Raw genomic sequence first — 14,334 nt, forward strand, 5'->3', positions numbered from 1 at the left:
GCGTTCTTCCATTGTCGACAGGTCCACCAGCGGTCGGTACACGCGAGGATTCCTCCTTCTCATCCCAAGTCCCAGCGGACGGTGCCTAGGAAGGACAACATGGAGCACAGAGTCAGCAAAACCACAGGTACGTACAGACAGCTTGCACAGTTAAAGAATGGCAATGGGTTGAAAGGCGTGTATGTGTGGCAATGCAAGGCCTAGGCCTGTGTGTCGCAGTCAAAATTAAGCCATGTGGGCCCTTGAAATGGCGGCTGCCTGACCTGTGAAGTGGGACAATGGGATGTGAGGTCACTGCGCTGGCGGGGCACACCGTGGCGGTAGGCGGTCGAAGACCGCGGCGCAAAGCCGCATTGGTTAACATTGAAGCCTATGGGTTTCAGGAGCCAATAACGAAGTGCGCCGGCGGTCGCGGTACGAACCCCCGCTGACGTGACCGCCATTTTCTATCTGCTTAATCACTCGAGACCTGATCAATCCACAGGAGAGGACCTATACTGCAAGTGCTGCTGTGACCTCGGTCTGGAAGATACAATGGCTGCTGTGACTGGGGAAAGGGCTCCTGCCTTCACGTCTGAAGAATTGGACAGGCTCGTGGATGGGGTCCTCCCCCAGTATGCGCTACTCTACGGTCCTCCAGACCAACAAGTGAGTACCCCGGGTGCTAATGGAATGGGCTATGCCTGTGTGGATTGGGGTGGATGTAAGTTGGTGGGGTGGGGTGGGGGGCGAATGAGGAGTACAACGCCCGACAGATGAGAGCATGTGCCATATGGCAAAGTGGGTGGGGGGGGGCCAATTACATCTAACATGCAGGCCATTGATGATTTCCTCCTTTCCACCCTGTACATGTCTAATAGGTCAGCGCCCATCAGAAGATCGATATTTGGCGTGCCATCGCCAAGGAAGTCCGGACCTTGGGGGTCCACAACAGACGGGGCACCCACTGCCGCAAGAGGTGGGAGGACATCCGCCGCGGAACAAGGAAGACCGCAGAAACACTGCTGGGGATGGCCTCCCAACCTAGGAGGGGTGCCAGTCGCACCATGACCCCCCTGATGTCCCGGATCCTGGCGGTGGCCTACCCTGAATTGGATGGGCGCTTTAAGACATCACAGCAGACACAAGGGGGTGAGTATCAGCACATTCTCCTATCTTTCTGCGCAGTGGAGGCGTCTGGGTGGGGGAGGAGGGCTGTGGGTGACATTAGGCCAGGGCGCTTTCTGTAGTGTAGTCCTCTCCCTTAGGCATGGCCCTGTGCCCCCGGCCCCCACCTCTGTAGGGTGACAAGTACAGCCATTGAAGGTCCAGCATCTCCCATGTGCGCGTTTGACGTCTCTTGGCCTGTTGTCTTAGTCAGTAGTACTGAGTAGTGTACCCCGAATGCGCGGCTTAGTGCATTAGGCACCTGTGTCTGTCCTCTCCGCCAACTGTGTTGACATTGCATGCACTCAACCTGGTCTTCTTTTTTCTCCCCCCACCCTTTCTCTTCATCTTCTTGTGCATGTGTGCATTAGCATCATCAGGCGGAGGAGATATGGCATCGGAGCACGAGGGATCTGCAGGACACAAGGCCCCGGTGGGCCCAGGAACAGACACCGAGGGCACCAGTGATCCGGAGGGCGAGGGGAGCACCACGACGGGGACCGCTGGTGAGAGCAGCGAAAGCGACACGTCCTCGGATGGGAGCTCCCTAGGGGTGGCAGCAACATCCGTGCCCCCCGCCTCTACAGGTACAGCCGCCACCCAGCGCACCAGCACCGCCCTCCCAGCAGCCCCTCAGTCTTCGCTCCGTGCCGCTTCGCCCAGGAAGGTGCGCGTCTCCTTCGCCCCAGGCACCTCAGCCCCTGCCCCTGTTGCCCCTGCTGCCCTCAGTGCGGAGCTCATTGACCTGGTAAGGACGCTCATTGTTGGGCAGACGACCCTTCTGAATGCCATCCAGGGTGTGCAAAGGGAGGTGCAACAGAGCAATGCGTACCTGGAGGGCATTCATTCGGGTCAGGCTGCCCATCAACGAGCGTTCACTGCTCTGGCCTCAGCACTGACGGCAGCCATTGTCCCTGTTTCCAGCCTCCCTCTTCTGACTGCCTCCAGCCTGTCTCTGTCTCCTGTTCCTCAGCCTATCCCATCCACACCATCAGACCAGCCTGCACACACCTCAACACCCAAGAGCAGCTCATCCAAACACAAGCACCACAGATCCCGCAAACACTCACCCGAGCAACACCCAGATGCAGACATGCCAACAGCCACTGCCACCCCTGTGTCCCCCTCCTCCTCGTCTCCCTCCTCCCTCCCTGTGACATCTACACTCACACCTGCATGCACCCCCACATCAGCCAGTGCTTCCATCACCACCTCACCCTCCAGTACAGTCCACACTCGTGCAGTCACCACCCCCACTGCCATGTACACGTCCCCTGTGTCCTCTCCCACTGTGTCTGTCACCCCCTCTTCCAAGACACACAAACGCAGGCAGCCACCCACCCAACAGCCATCCACCTCACGACAGCCTACAGCACCAGCACCTTCACCCAATGACAGCACACCTGACTCTCCTTCCTACAACCACCTCCTCCACTTCCATCTCCACTACTCCTACCCTTTACCTTGGCCCTAAAAAACTTTTCCTGGCTAACCTTAACCTCTTTCCCCCCGATGACCTCCCCCATCCATCTTCAAAGAGTCCCAAGAGCACCGCAGCCACCACCAGCCCAGCTTCGGGTGTCACTGTTGTGCCTGGGTTCTGGAGCCCACCCTTTGCCAGCAGTGACACATCGAGCTGCAGCAAGGACACGTCCAGCCCCCCCCCCGGCAAGAGGACCCGCAAAACCAAGGACCGCCGTACGAGGACCGACAGGGCTGCCCCCAAGGAGCAATGTGCGGCCACTTCACCACCCACACCATCTGGGGGAGGCAAGGGCCCGAGAGCCCCATCAAAGGAGCGGAAGGGCAGCAGGAGCGCAGAGAAGGTGGACCCCACATGCCACATCCCAGCTGCGAAGGAGGACACTAAGGAGGCCAGGAGTCCGTCCCCGAAGGGTCCAGATACGTCACGGTCCGAGGGCGACTGAACAGGGAGTCCAGGCCAGGTCTGGCTCCCTTGACCTGCTGGATAGGCACCGCTGAACAGGGCCCGCGGTGCAGAAGAGTACCGCTGAACAGGGCCCCGCCGTGGAGATAGGCACCGCTGAACAGGGCCCGCGGTGCAGAAGAGTACCGCTGAACAGGGCCCCGCCGTGGAGATAGGCACCGCTGAACAGGGCCCGCGGTGCAGAAGAGTACCGCTGAACAGGGCCCCGCCGTGGAGATAGGCACCGCTGAACAGGGCCCCGCCGTGGAGATAGGCACCGCTGAACAGGGCCCGCGGTGCAGAAGAGTACCGCTGAACAGGGCCCCGCCATGGAGATAGGCACCGCTGAACAGGGCCCCGCCGTGGAGATAGGCACCGCTGAACAGGGCCCGCGGTGCAGAAGAGTACCGCTGAACAGGGCCCCGCCGTGGAGATAGGCACCGCTGAACAGGGCCCCTCCGTGGAGATAGGCACCGCTGAACAGGGCCCGTGGTGCAGAAGAGTACCGCTGAACAGGGCCCCGCCGTGGAGATAGGCACCGTTGAACAGGGCCCGCGGTGCAGAAGAGCACCGCTGAACAGGGCCCCGCCGTCTCAAGCACCGCTCCGCTGGGCCCTTCCTCTCAAGCACCGCTCCGCTGGGCCCCGCCGTCTCAAGCACCGCTGTACAGGGCACAGCCGTCTCAAGCACCGCTCCGCTGGGCCCTTCCTCTCAAGCACCGCTCCGCTGGGCCTCGCCGTCTCAAGCACCGCTCCGCTGGGCCCTTCCTCTCAAGCACCGCTCCGCTGGGCCCCGCCGTCTCAAGCACCGCTGTACAGGGCCCCGCCGTCTCAAGCACCGCTCCGCTGGGCCCTTCCTCTCAAGCACCGCTCCGCTGGGCCCCGCCGTCTCAAGCACCGCTCCGCTGGGCCCTTCCTCTCAAGCACCGCTCCGCTGGGCCCCGCCGTCTCAAGCACCGCTGTACAGGGCCCCGCCGTCTCAAGCACCGCTGTACAGGGCCCGCCGTCTCAAGTACCGCTCCGCTGGGCCCTTCCTCTCAAGCACCGCTCCGCTGGACCCCGCCGTCTCAAGCACCGCTCCGCTGGGCCCTTCCTCTCAAGCACCGCTCCGCTGGGCCCCGCCGTCTCAAGCACCGCTGTACAGGGCCCCGCCGTCTCAAGCACCGCTCCGCTGGGCCCTTCCTCTCAAGCACCGCTCCGCTGGGCCCCGCCGTCTCAAGCACCGCTCCGCTGGGCCCTTCCTCTCAAGCACCGCTCCGCTGGGCCCCGCCGTCTCAAGCACCGTTGATGGTTCATTGTGCCCACCATGCCTCCTCCTTGACCAGTGGAGACTGTCATCCACATGATGGACTGTGGCTTTGCACTCCCCAGGATGGTCCAGTGGGCAATCCACCCACTGCAGAGACTTGAGAGACTGTGGCTTTGCACTCCCCAGGATGGCACAGTGGGCAGCCCACCCACTGTAGAGACATTGAGAGACTGTGGCTTTGCACTCCCCAGGTTGGTCCAGTGGGCAGCCCACCCACTGTAGAGACATTGAGAGACTGTGGCTTTGCACTCCCCAGGTTGGTCCAGTGGGCAGCCCACCCACTGTAGAGACATTGAGAGACTGTGGCTTTGCACTCCCCAGGTTGGTCCAGTGGGCAGCCCACCCATTGTAGAGACATTGAGAGACTGTGGCTTTGCACTCCCCAGGATTGAACAGTGGGCATGGTGGCTCCTCGTGGATCTGGCGTCGTGGACTCATGTGGCTGTGGTGCCCCCCCCTTCCCTTCCCCCTGAGGTGCCTGTAGTTTTTACATCTGATGCCCCTGCAGTGTTCTCTCCAAAGGACTCAGGTCTCCTGTGTGGGCTTTGCCCTTGTTTCTCAAGACTTTGGCCCACGGACATGCTGAATTCGTAGGATGTGCAGGACTTGGTACTTCAGTTATACACTGATGTGTATGTCATTTGTTTTGTTGTGGATATCTTTCATGGTTGTACGATAATTTTCAGGAGCTTTTTGGTACATAAATATTTATTCCAAATATGATTATGTCCTAGCATTTTTCAGGGGTGTTTGGGTGGTGTCACTGTGACTTGGTGCTCTGCATTGGTGAGTACATGATTGGGGGGGGGGGGGGTCGCATATGTGTGTGCCCGTAACCTTTCGTCCTCCCCCTCCCGTGTGTCGTAGGTGCAGTACTCACCGTTGTCGTCTGCGCCGGACTTCGTACTCGTGGTAGATGAGAAGGTAGACGAGAGCAGGTATGATGTTCAATTCGGGTTCCATGCTGTACTCCGTCTTCGTGGAGTGCGTAGAGGTGAACGTTTTCCCGTTCGTAGTCTGTTTCCGCCGCGTTTTTATCGGCGGTGCTCCCGCCCCGGAAAAGGTGGCGGATTGGTGAGTTATGATAGTGTGGGCGGTACATTGTCTGCCGCCTGCCTGTTGGCGGTGACCGCCGCGCTGTTTGTCTGTACCGCCGCGGCGGTCGGAGTGTTAAGTTGGCGGGCTGTGTTGGCGGTTCCCGCCAGGGTCAGAATTCCATTTTTTGGACCGCCAGCCTGTTGGCGGGTTGGCCGCCACTTTAATACCGACCGCCAGGGTTAGAATCACCCCCTATATGTGCATCAGACATATCTTTACGCAAGGCGAGTTGACTGGGTGGGATATTTAGAGGAAGAAGAGGCAGATTGTATTGTGGTCAATTTCCGTGATCCCTGCTTTGTGGGCAACTTATTATTGGATCCAGATAAAAGACATCGAACCTGTAAAAACATGAGAAGGGAGATCATGGCTGTCCCCCTAGGATATTTCTATAGAATGTTGAACACTCCAGGTACAAGATACACAGGGGCCATAAGGAAAACATCTAGCATTTTGGATAGGCAGGACAAATTAGAGTGTTCCAATCGATTTACTCCCCTGAGTAATATGGAGGACCTGGATTGACTACAGGAGGACATGAATAGAATAGGGACTCTGTTACCTGATAAAACACAAATTACTACTATAGTGTCTAAACCGAAAATTTTAAGCTGTAACAGTGACGTTGAGCTTGATAAGAGGCCCTTAGCAGGAGACTCAATCAAACTAATGTTGTGGAATATAGCTGGAGTAAGAACCAAAATGGCTGATAAGGAATGGCATACCATAATAAGTTTGTCACATATAATATGTCTACAAGAGACATGGCATACGGGATCTTTCTATATTGAAGGATATGCTATATTCTTTACACCAGCTTCCGCTTCAGCAAGCGGTAGGGCCAAGGAAGGGTTAGCAATATTGATTTCAATACTGGTACCGTTTACATTGGTGAAATCCTTCCTTGACTCCCCTTATTATCAGTTTCTACATTTTCGGATAGATGGTATCATAGGTTTTGTATTAATAAAGTATTACAACAATAAATTTGATGATGCCAACAAAGTAGTAGCATCAAACCTCCAGGATAATTTACAGGTCTTCATAAACAATATAACATCTAGTTATACATTAGTATGGGCTGGAGACTTTCAGATCGGGATGTGCCAGAGCACTTTAGAAAAGATAAATGGATTTCCTGACTATGGGGGAAATGCACAATCGCACTTTATACATGACAATTGTGGAGCCGTACTGAATGAAATAATATTTAGACATGACTTAGAATTGGTGGAACAAGATGGGGATAAGGGAATGAAGCTTCATAGGAAGAGGGCATTTCTCAACAATTGACCATATATTAATTTCTAAGAGTAATACAGACATGATTGAATCTCCGAAGATTGAGTCAACTATCTATAGTGACCACTACCCTTTGTCACTTACTATGAGATTAGTCAAAGCCTTTAATATAGGAGAAAGATTAGCAATGAATATAGGGATAAAAGGGGAAAATGGAATTGCCATTAAAAGGACTGGGGTAAATGAAGCAGATTTGATGACAAAAATCGTGCAACGATATATACAAGATATTTTAACATGTACAGAATACAATCAAAGTCGATTCGAGATCTTAGTATCCTTTAACCAGCTTAGTAATGACATTGCAGTGAGACTAGTGGCAACATCGGGGAACAAAAGGAGAATAAAAGTGGGGTGGTTTGATCATAATTGTTCACTAGCAAGTCAGGAACTTAAACGAGCCCTGCAGGCTCAACCAAGAAATAGGGAAGAAGTAATCGTTAGACGCTCTAGCTACAAACATGCACTAAGGATTAGGAATGCACAATTGAGAGCTTGGGCTTGGGATAATCTTGGGCAAGCAGCGGCACTGAGCGATAGTACCCTATTTTGGAAAACAATTAATCAACCATTCCTAAAAAATAGCGATGCACTCAAAATAACTCTACATGTTCCATCATCAGAATAACTTTCCCATTTCAGCTTGATTTTTAACCCAGATCATCTGATTATGTACCCATTGAATACTGGGATAATTGAGATCAAGCCACCCTTTCTGAAACCGGTTATTCTAGGGGAAGTGAAATCTGCCATGGGAAGATGTCTGAAAAGGAAAGCACCGGGCCCCGATGGAGTGCCAGTAGATGCCTATCTGACATATATTGATCTATGGGCCCCGATTTTGACCCACATTTTTTTGAGTGCGCCAAAGGGATACATCTTAACATCATGGACTGAAAGCATAATTGTTCCTATTTTTAAAAAGGTGAATAGAGGTGACCCTAAATGTTACTGACCTATCTCCCTCCTAGACACTTCTGTCAAATTATTAGGGAGAGTACTCCTAGAAAGATTAGAGGTATAGGCAACCAACAATCATATACTTACAGAGGCCCAACTGGGATTTAGACCTGGGGTTGGCACCTTGGAACAATGTATAAATCTTAATTTAATAATAAGTAAATATACAATAGCAAAAAAGGGTCATATGTTCCTCTGTTTTGCAGATCTTACCAGCGCTTTTGACTTGGTGAACCATGCAAAGCTGTGGAAAGTCTTAGTAGACCTGGGTGAGCCCCAAGATATAATTAACTTTTTGGCACAATTGTATAACCATTTAATAGCACGGGTGAGATATGGAAGAAATGGCAAATGTACTCCAGGTTTTAGGATAGGAAGAGGGATACCTCAAGGTTGTGTCTTGGCGCCCCTTCTATTTTCCCTTTATGTAAACGGAGTAGATGCCCACCTAAAAAATATGGAAATCGATACCCCTAAAATAGGGGAATGTCCTATCCCAGTCCTTTTATATGCAGTATTGCTGTCACAAACTGCCAATGGGCTGCAGCGGTTGATGGAGGGCTTTGTAGATTTTATGGAGGCAAGAGATATGTCGCGGAATGTGAACAAAACTGTTGTAATGACTTGTGGACAGGGAAAGGCAAGAAAGAAAACTTATTTTTTCAAGGGTCCTAAATGCGAAGAGGTGACTAGATTCACATATCTGGGTGTCCAGTTTTCTAATATGGGCCATTGGAAACAACATTTAGAAATTATTAAGATGAAGTATATTAGGACAATAGAGGCTGTCTTTAGATTTTCTAATAAAATTGGTAATAAACCCCTTAGGGAAATGCTACAAATTTACAAAAGCAAATCAATCAGCAGCATTACATATGGTTCAGCACTTTGGGGCTTAATGCCCGAGATCCATTCATTACAAGTATTAGAGAACAAATTCCTCTGTAGACTACTTGCAGTGCCAAATACTACTTCCACACTAATGGTACATAGGGAACTGGGCTGCTTTTATGTGGAAGACCTAATATATATCAATGCCTTATTGGCTTGGCACGGCATCTGGTCTAAAGAAGGGAGTCGACTTACTCAAAAGATTATCAAAGACTGCCTCATATTAGAATACCGGAATAGAATCCCATGGTTCACGCACCTAAAGGTTTTGCTGAAAGGCATAAATTTAGCACCAAATTTAAATGATCCAGGTATTATACTCCAATTTAGTAAAAAAGAAGTGAAAAATTAATTAATGGCAAGGAGGGATAGCAATAGAATAAATAGAGAATGTAGGAAACCAACAGTAGCACTTTATATGCCTGAAGTCAACAAGGTAATGCCAAATTATCTATTGATGGTTGCAAACACTCAGGATAGATTTTATTTAACTCGGATGTGTTTTAGGACGTTGCATTTTTAGTAGCTTTTCAAAAGGTGAGGATGTGGAGCAAAAACCTACCGAAGTGCCCCTGTGTGGGACGATTTGCACAATCTACAATGCACTTTATTATATTCTGTAAATTTTACCATGATATTAGGAAATATTTTTTAAAACCTTTATTTGTTATTAATAAACTATTTTATTGTAGAGAAGCTTTTAACTATTTATGTATTTTGGACACCAAAGAGAAATGTGATTCAGTGATCAAATTCATTTTATATGCTATAGAACAAAGGAAAAAAATGACACATTTAGAAAACCTCTGATATGAGTAATGAATAATGGCCTATTTGTTGCAGCGAAGGACCTTATTTTATTTATTTATCAGTAACGTTTTAAAATATTTTATTGTACATTATTATCCCTTTTAAAGAGTGTTGCATATCTTTTTTGGAGTAAAATCCGAATAAAGATCGAATTGAATTGAATTGACCCCCATAGTGTCTGACAAAGGTACTAACCTCATGTCTGCATACATGAAGTCCATGTAGGATGCATGGTTCACCACACTCTATCACCCTAAATCCAATGGTCTAGTTGAGAGGTTCAACAAGACCTTAAAGGGCATGATTGCAGCCCAACCTGAGGCCATGAGGCGCAAGTGAGGCATCCTCTTGCCATGCCTTCTCTTTGCTTTCAGAGCGGTGTCACAGGAAGGGGTAGGATTTAGCCCCTTTGAGCTTCTCTATGGCTACCTTGTTAGGGAGCCACTAAACATTTTCTAGGAGGGGTGTGAGAAAGCTCCCAGAACCTCCCCCAGGATGTGGTCAGCTACATGTTGGCTCTCCACAAGCAGATGCACCACTTGTAGGAAAGTACCATCTTGCCTGGCATGTTACCCCCATTTTTACTGTATGTATGTTTGTTTTTCCCTGTGTCACTCGGATCCTGCTAGCCAGGACCCCAGTGCTCATAAAGTATGCCCTGTATGTGTTCCCTGTGTGGTGCCTAACTGTATCATTGAGGCTCTCCTAATCAGAACCTCAGTATTTATGCTCTCTCTGCTTCTAAAATTGTCACTGCAGGCTAGTGACTCATTTTACCAATTCTGATTGGCACACTGGAACACCCTTATAACTCGGGGAGAAGACAGGGAGTCCCCAGAGCATGCACACCATGGAAACTGTTGCAGTTGCTGACTTAGAACTGAGATTGATAAAGAAAAGTGTCTCTTGTAGACACTTTGTTGCAGTTACAGAGTTTCTTGGAGCAGGCTGCGGTTGATCCGAGGCCAGAGGATGCTGAAGTTGGTGCAGAGGATTCCTGAAGGAAACTTGCAAGCAGAATCTGAAGAGAACCCACAAGAGAGACCCTAAATAGCCCTGAGAAGGGGATTGGCTACCTTATCAGGTATGGACTTATCAGGAGGGGTCTCTGACGTCACCTGCTGGCACTGGCCACTCAGAGACCTCCAGAGTGCCCCCACACCTTGCAAAGCAAGATGGCTGAAGTCTGGGACATACTGGAGGAGCTCTGGGCACCACCCCTGGGGTGGTGATGGACAGGAGAGTGGTCACTTCCCTTTCCTTTGTCCAGTTTCCCGCCAGAGCAGGGGAGAAGGAGTCCCTGAACCGGTGTAGACTGGTTTATGCAAGGAGGGCACCATCTGTGCCCTTCAAAGCATTTCCAGCGGCTGGTGGATGCTACCCCTCCCCAGCCTGTAACACCTATTTCCAAAGGGAGAGGGTGTAACACCCTGCTCTCAGAGGAAATGCTTTGTTCTGCCTTCCTGGGATTGAGCTGCTCAATCCCCAGGTGGGCAGAAACCTGTCCATGAGGTGGCAGCGGCTGGGGCTGCAGTGGAAACCTCAGAGAGCTGGTTTGGCAGTACTGGGGGTCCATGGTGGAGCCCCCAGGGTGCATGCGATTGGTCCCCCTAATACCAGATTTTGATTGGAGGGTCAATTTCATGATCTTAGACACCTCACGTTGCCATATTCAGAGTTACCATTGTGAACCACATATATGTATTGACATATATGTTGTGCACACTTATAATGGTGTCCCCACACTCACGAAGTCCGGGAATTCGGGCCTGGACAATGTGGGGGCACCTTTGCTAGTGCAAGGTTGCCCTCACACACAATAACTTTACATCTAGCCTTCAGTAAATGAAGGGTAGACATATAGGTGACTTGTAAGTTACTTAGTGCAATGAAAAATGGCTGTGAAATAGTGTGTGCGCTATTTCACTCAGGCTGCAGTGGCAGTCGTAAAGAAAGGTTTGTATGAGCTCCTTATTGGTGGCAAAATAAATTCTGCAGCCCATAAGGATCTCTTGGAACCCCAATGCCCTGGGTACTTAGGTACCATATACTAAGGACTTATAAGGGGGTCCAGTGTGCCAATCTGAATTGGAATATGAAATCACTAAACTATAGTGACAAATTTGGTAAGTAGAGAGCGCATAATCACTGGAGTTCTGTTTCGCAGAACTTCAGTGACACAGTCAAGCATACTGACAACACATATAGGCCACAAACTATGAGCACTGGGGTCCTGGCTAGCAGGATCCCAGTGAGACAGGGAAAAACAAGCTGACAAACAGGCAGAATTTGGGGGTAACATGCCAGGAAAGATGGTACTTTCCTACAGTGACGACTGGTGATTGCAAAGTAGTAAATGCAATAATTCACCTGAGGGGGCCAGGAAAGAGATATTAGCCTCTATCAAGTAAAACCACACTGAAGAGGACATGGCAAAGCCTGCTTGTCATAGATTCCTGACTGCACCTGCTGTTGTTGCTTATGGACCCTCCTCACCACCCCTGGAGTGAAAAAATCAGGGCTGTTATTGAAAGCTCTGAAACCAGCCTACCCTGTTGGAGTACACAGGGATATAAATCCTAGCAGCAATTGCAATGTTCATACTCATACTGGAAAATAGATTGTCACAACAACATTATAAGTGAATCTTAAGCTGGCTGACCAATGCAAGGTCAATGAAAGCTTACTGGAACCTGAAAAAGAAGTACAATGCCTGATGACAGAAGTTGCTGGATTAAACACAATGGTTTGCACTGGTAAGAACTGAAATTGCACCTTGGAGGGTCGATGTGAAGATGTGGAGGGCAGATCGATATAGAATAACGCACACTATCTCGGGTTCTGGAGAGTTTGAATGGATCTACTCTGGGGTTGTTCTTAGAGCAGTGGTTCAGAGATGTGCTGCAGGCCACTGATATTTCTTCCATGTGTGTGTCAGAGAGGGCCCACAGGGTACTAGCCCCGATGTCCTCACTGGATGCCCCTCCTTAACCCAGGATTGTAAAAATCCTTAATTACAGGGAGAAAGCCTTGATCCTGTGAATGATCCTAAATAAGAGAAATCCACAATAGGAATCCTTTACTTTACAAATTTTCTCTGACTGAACAAAAAAAGTTTATTAACTGCATAAAACATTTGCAGAAGTGAAACAAAAACTTTAAGCTATGAACCTGAAGTACATGCTGCTGTTTTCAGGTACATTGAGGTTCTTACAAAAGGGCCGATCCTATTTCCTCCTGACCTTTGAAGAGGTTTGTGATTGGTTAGAGCTTGACAGCAGACTGTCAATTTGGGGCACAGGTAGAAGATATCATCAATCAGCTAGCGAGGAAGTCCCCTCTTGAAGAGAAGACATGTCTCGAATGTGCTGTTGCTGACCACTGAGAGACTTCTTCTCTGTGATGATCAAATACTGGATATTTTGAACAGGGAGGGTGAGGAGGAGACTGGGTCTCACTTTTGTGAGCAAAGCAAGAGTGGGAATGAGACTTTGATAGGAGAATATTGTACGAAAGTAGCCTCTTTCTAACGTGGTTACCCCCATGTGACGAACTTGGCGTATATGGAATACTCGTGAGTCGTTGCCGATTAGTTATATATAATATTTATTGGTTGATAATAGGGTTGAGTCTCTCTGTTTATACTCTTCCTTTTGGTTCTGGTTATTCTCCTGTTGTCTTTCTTCTAGCTTTTTAGGATGCTGTTCTCTTGGACCGCTCTTCTCATTCTTCTCTTTGGTTCCCTTTGTCTCACAGGTTCCCGGGAAACGCATGCGGAGAGACAGAAAGATATACCGGTAAGTGTTTTTATTATATGCTTCTTGGAATCTTCCTTTCGTCTGTCTCTTCCCTGTCTTTCCTTTGTCCTGTTTTCCCTGATCTCTGTTCCTCTCCTTTGTTCCTTCTGAACTGTTTTTTATCGTACTTCTTCTTCTCTCTTGTCTGTCGCTGTCGTCTATTCTACCTTCCTCTAGTCTCCTCTATTTTCGGATCTCTCTTTCTAGGGCGGTATCTCTTCTTATTCTCGTCTTACCCTTGTCCTTTTCCTACTTTAATAACCAATCGTGCTTCTTGTTCTATAAGCTTTGTGCTTCCCTGTGCTCTGTGTTGTTTTTTTAGTGCTGCTCCGTGCCTTAGTGCTTATTCTGTTCAGTGCGTTAGTGCGCCAACCAATAATTGTGCTTCTCTATTTAGTGCCCCAACAAACACCCCTCTTCCCCTTTCTCCCCTTTTCCTTGTTTCTCCGCCCTCCCGCTCCTCAGGATTCTGCCCTCACACACCTGGTACTGCCATGCTTCTCCAGAAGCGTGGCGGGAGATAGCGCTCCGTTTCCCCGGGTTCCCACGGTGCTTGGGATTCCGTCTGTGGCGTTCGGTCCCCGTCGCTCGGATAGAATCCTCATTTCAGACCATGGGCTTTCCTCGATTCTCGGGCTTTCCTCGCCCTCACGATCGTCTTCTTCACAGCCTCCTGTCATGCTCTCCACGTCCTCCCGGTCGTCTTCTACTCTTCCTCGCTCGTGCTCCACTTCCTCCTGGTCATCTTCTCCTCCTAGCACGGCCCCTGCTGGTACGCATGTTGCTTCTTTTGACCTCCCGGCTTCCCGCGGCTGGAAGGGAACCAGCAAATCACGGGGAGGAAAACCAGGAAGGCAGGGAGCAGGAATGGCAGCGACAGCACAAGTCTGGTTCCTGTGCGGGCAGAGCACACTCAGCCCGTCACATCCACTCCTCCTAGAGAGCGGCCAGTCGGGACGCTCTGACGAGGGATATCGAGATAGGAAATCAGCATTTGTCATGTGGCTCCCCGGGAGGTGCTGAATCTGAAAGGAAAAAGGCTGTAAGGAAGGGAACCATCGCAAGATACAGGAATTCGTGTCCTTGTGACGGGCG

This window comes from Pleurodeles waltl, chromosome 1_2 (genome assembly GCF_031143425.1).
Source record: "Pleurodeles waltl isolate 20211129_DDA chromosome 1_2, aPleWal1.hap1.20221129, whole genome shotgun sequence".
NCBI lineage: Eukaryota > Metazoa > Chordata > Amphibia > Caudata > Salamandridae > Pleurodeles > Pleurodeles waltl.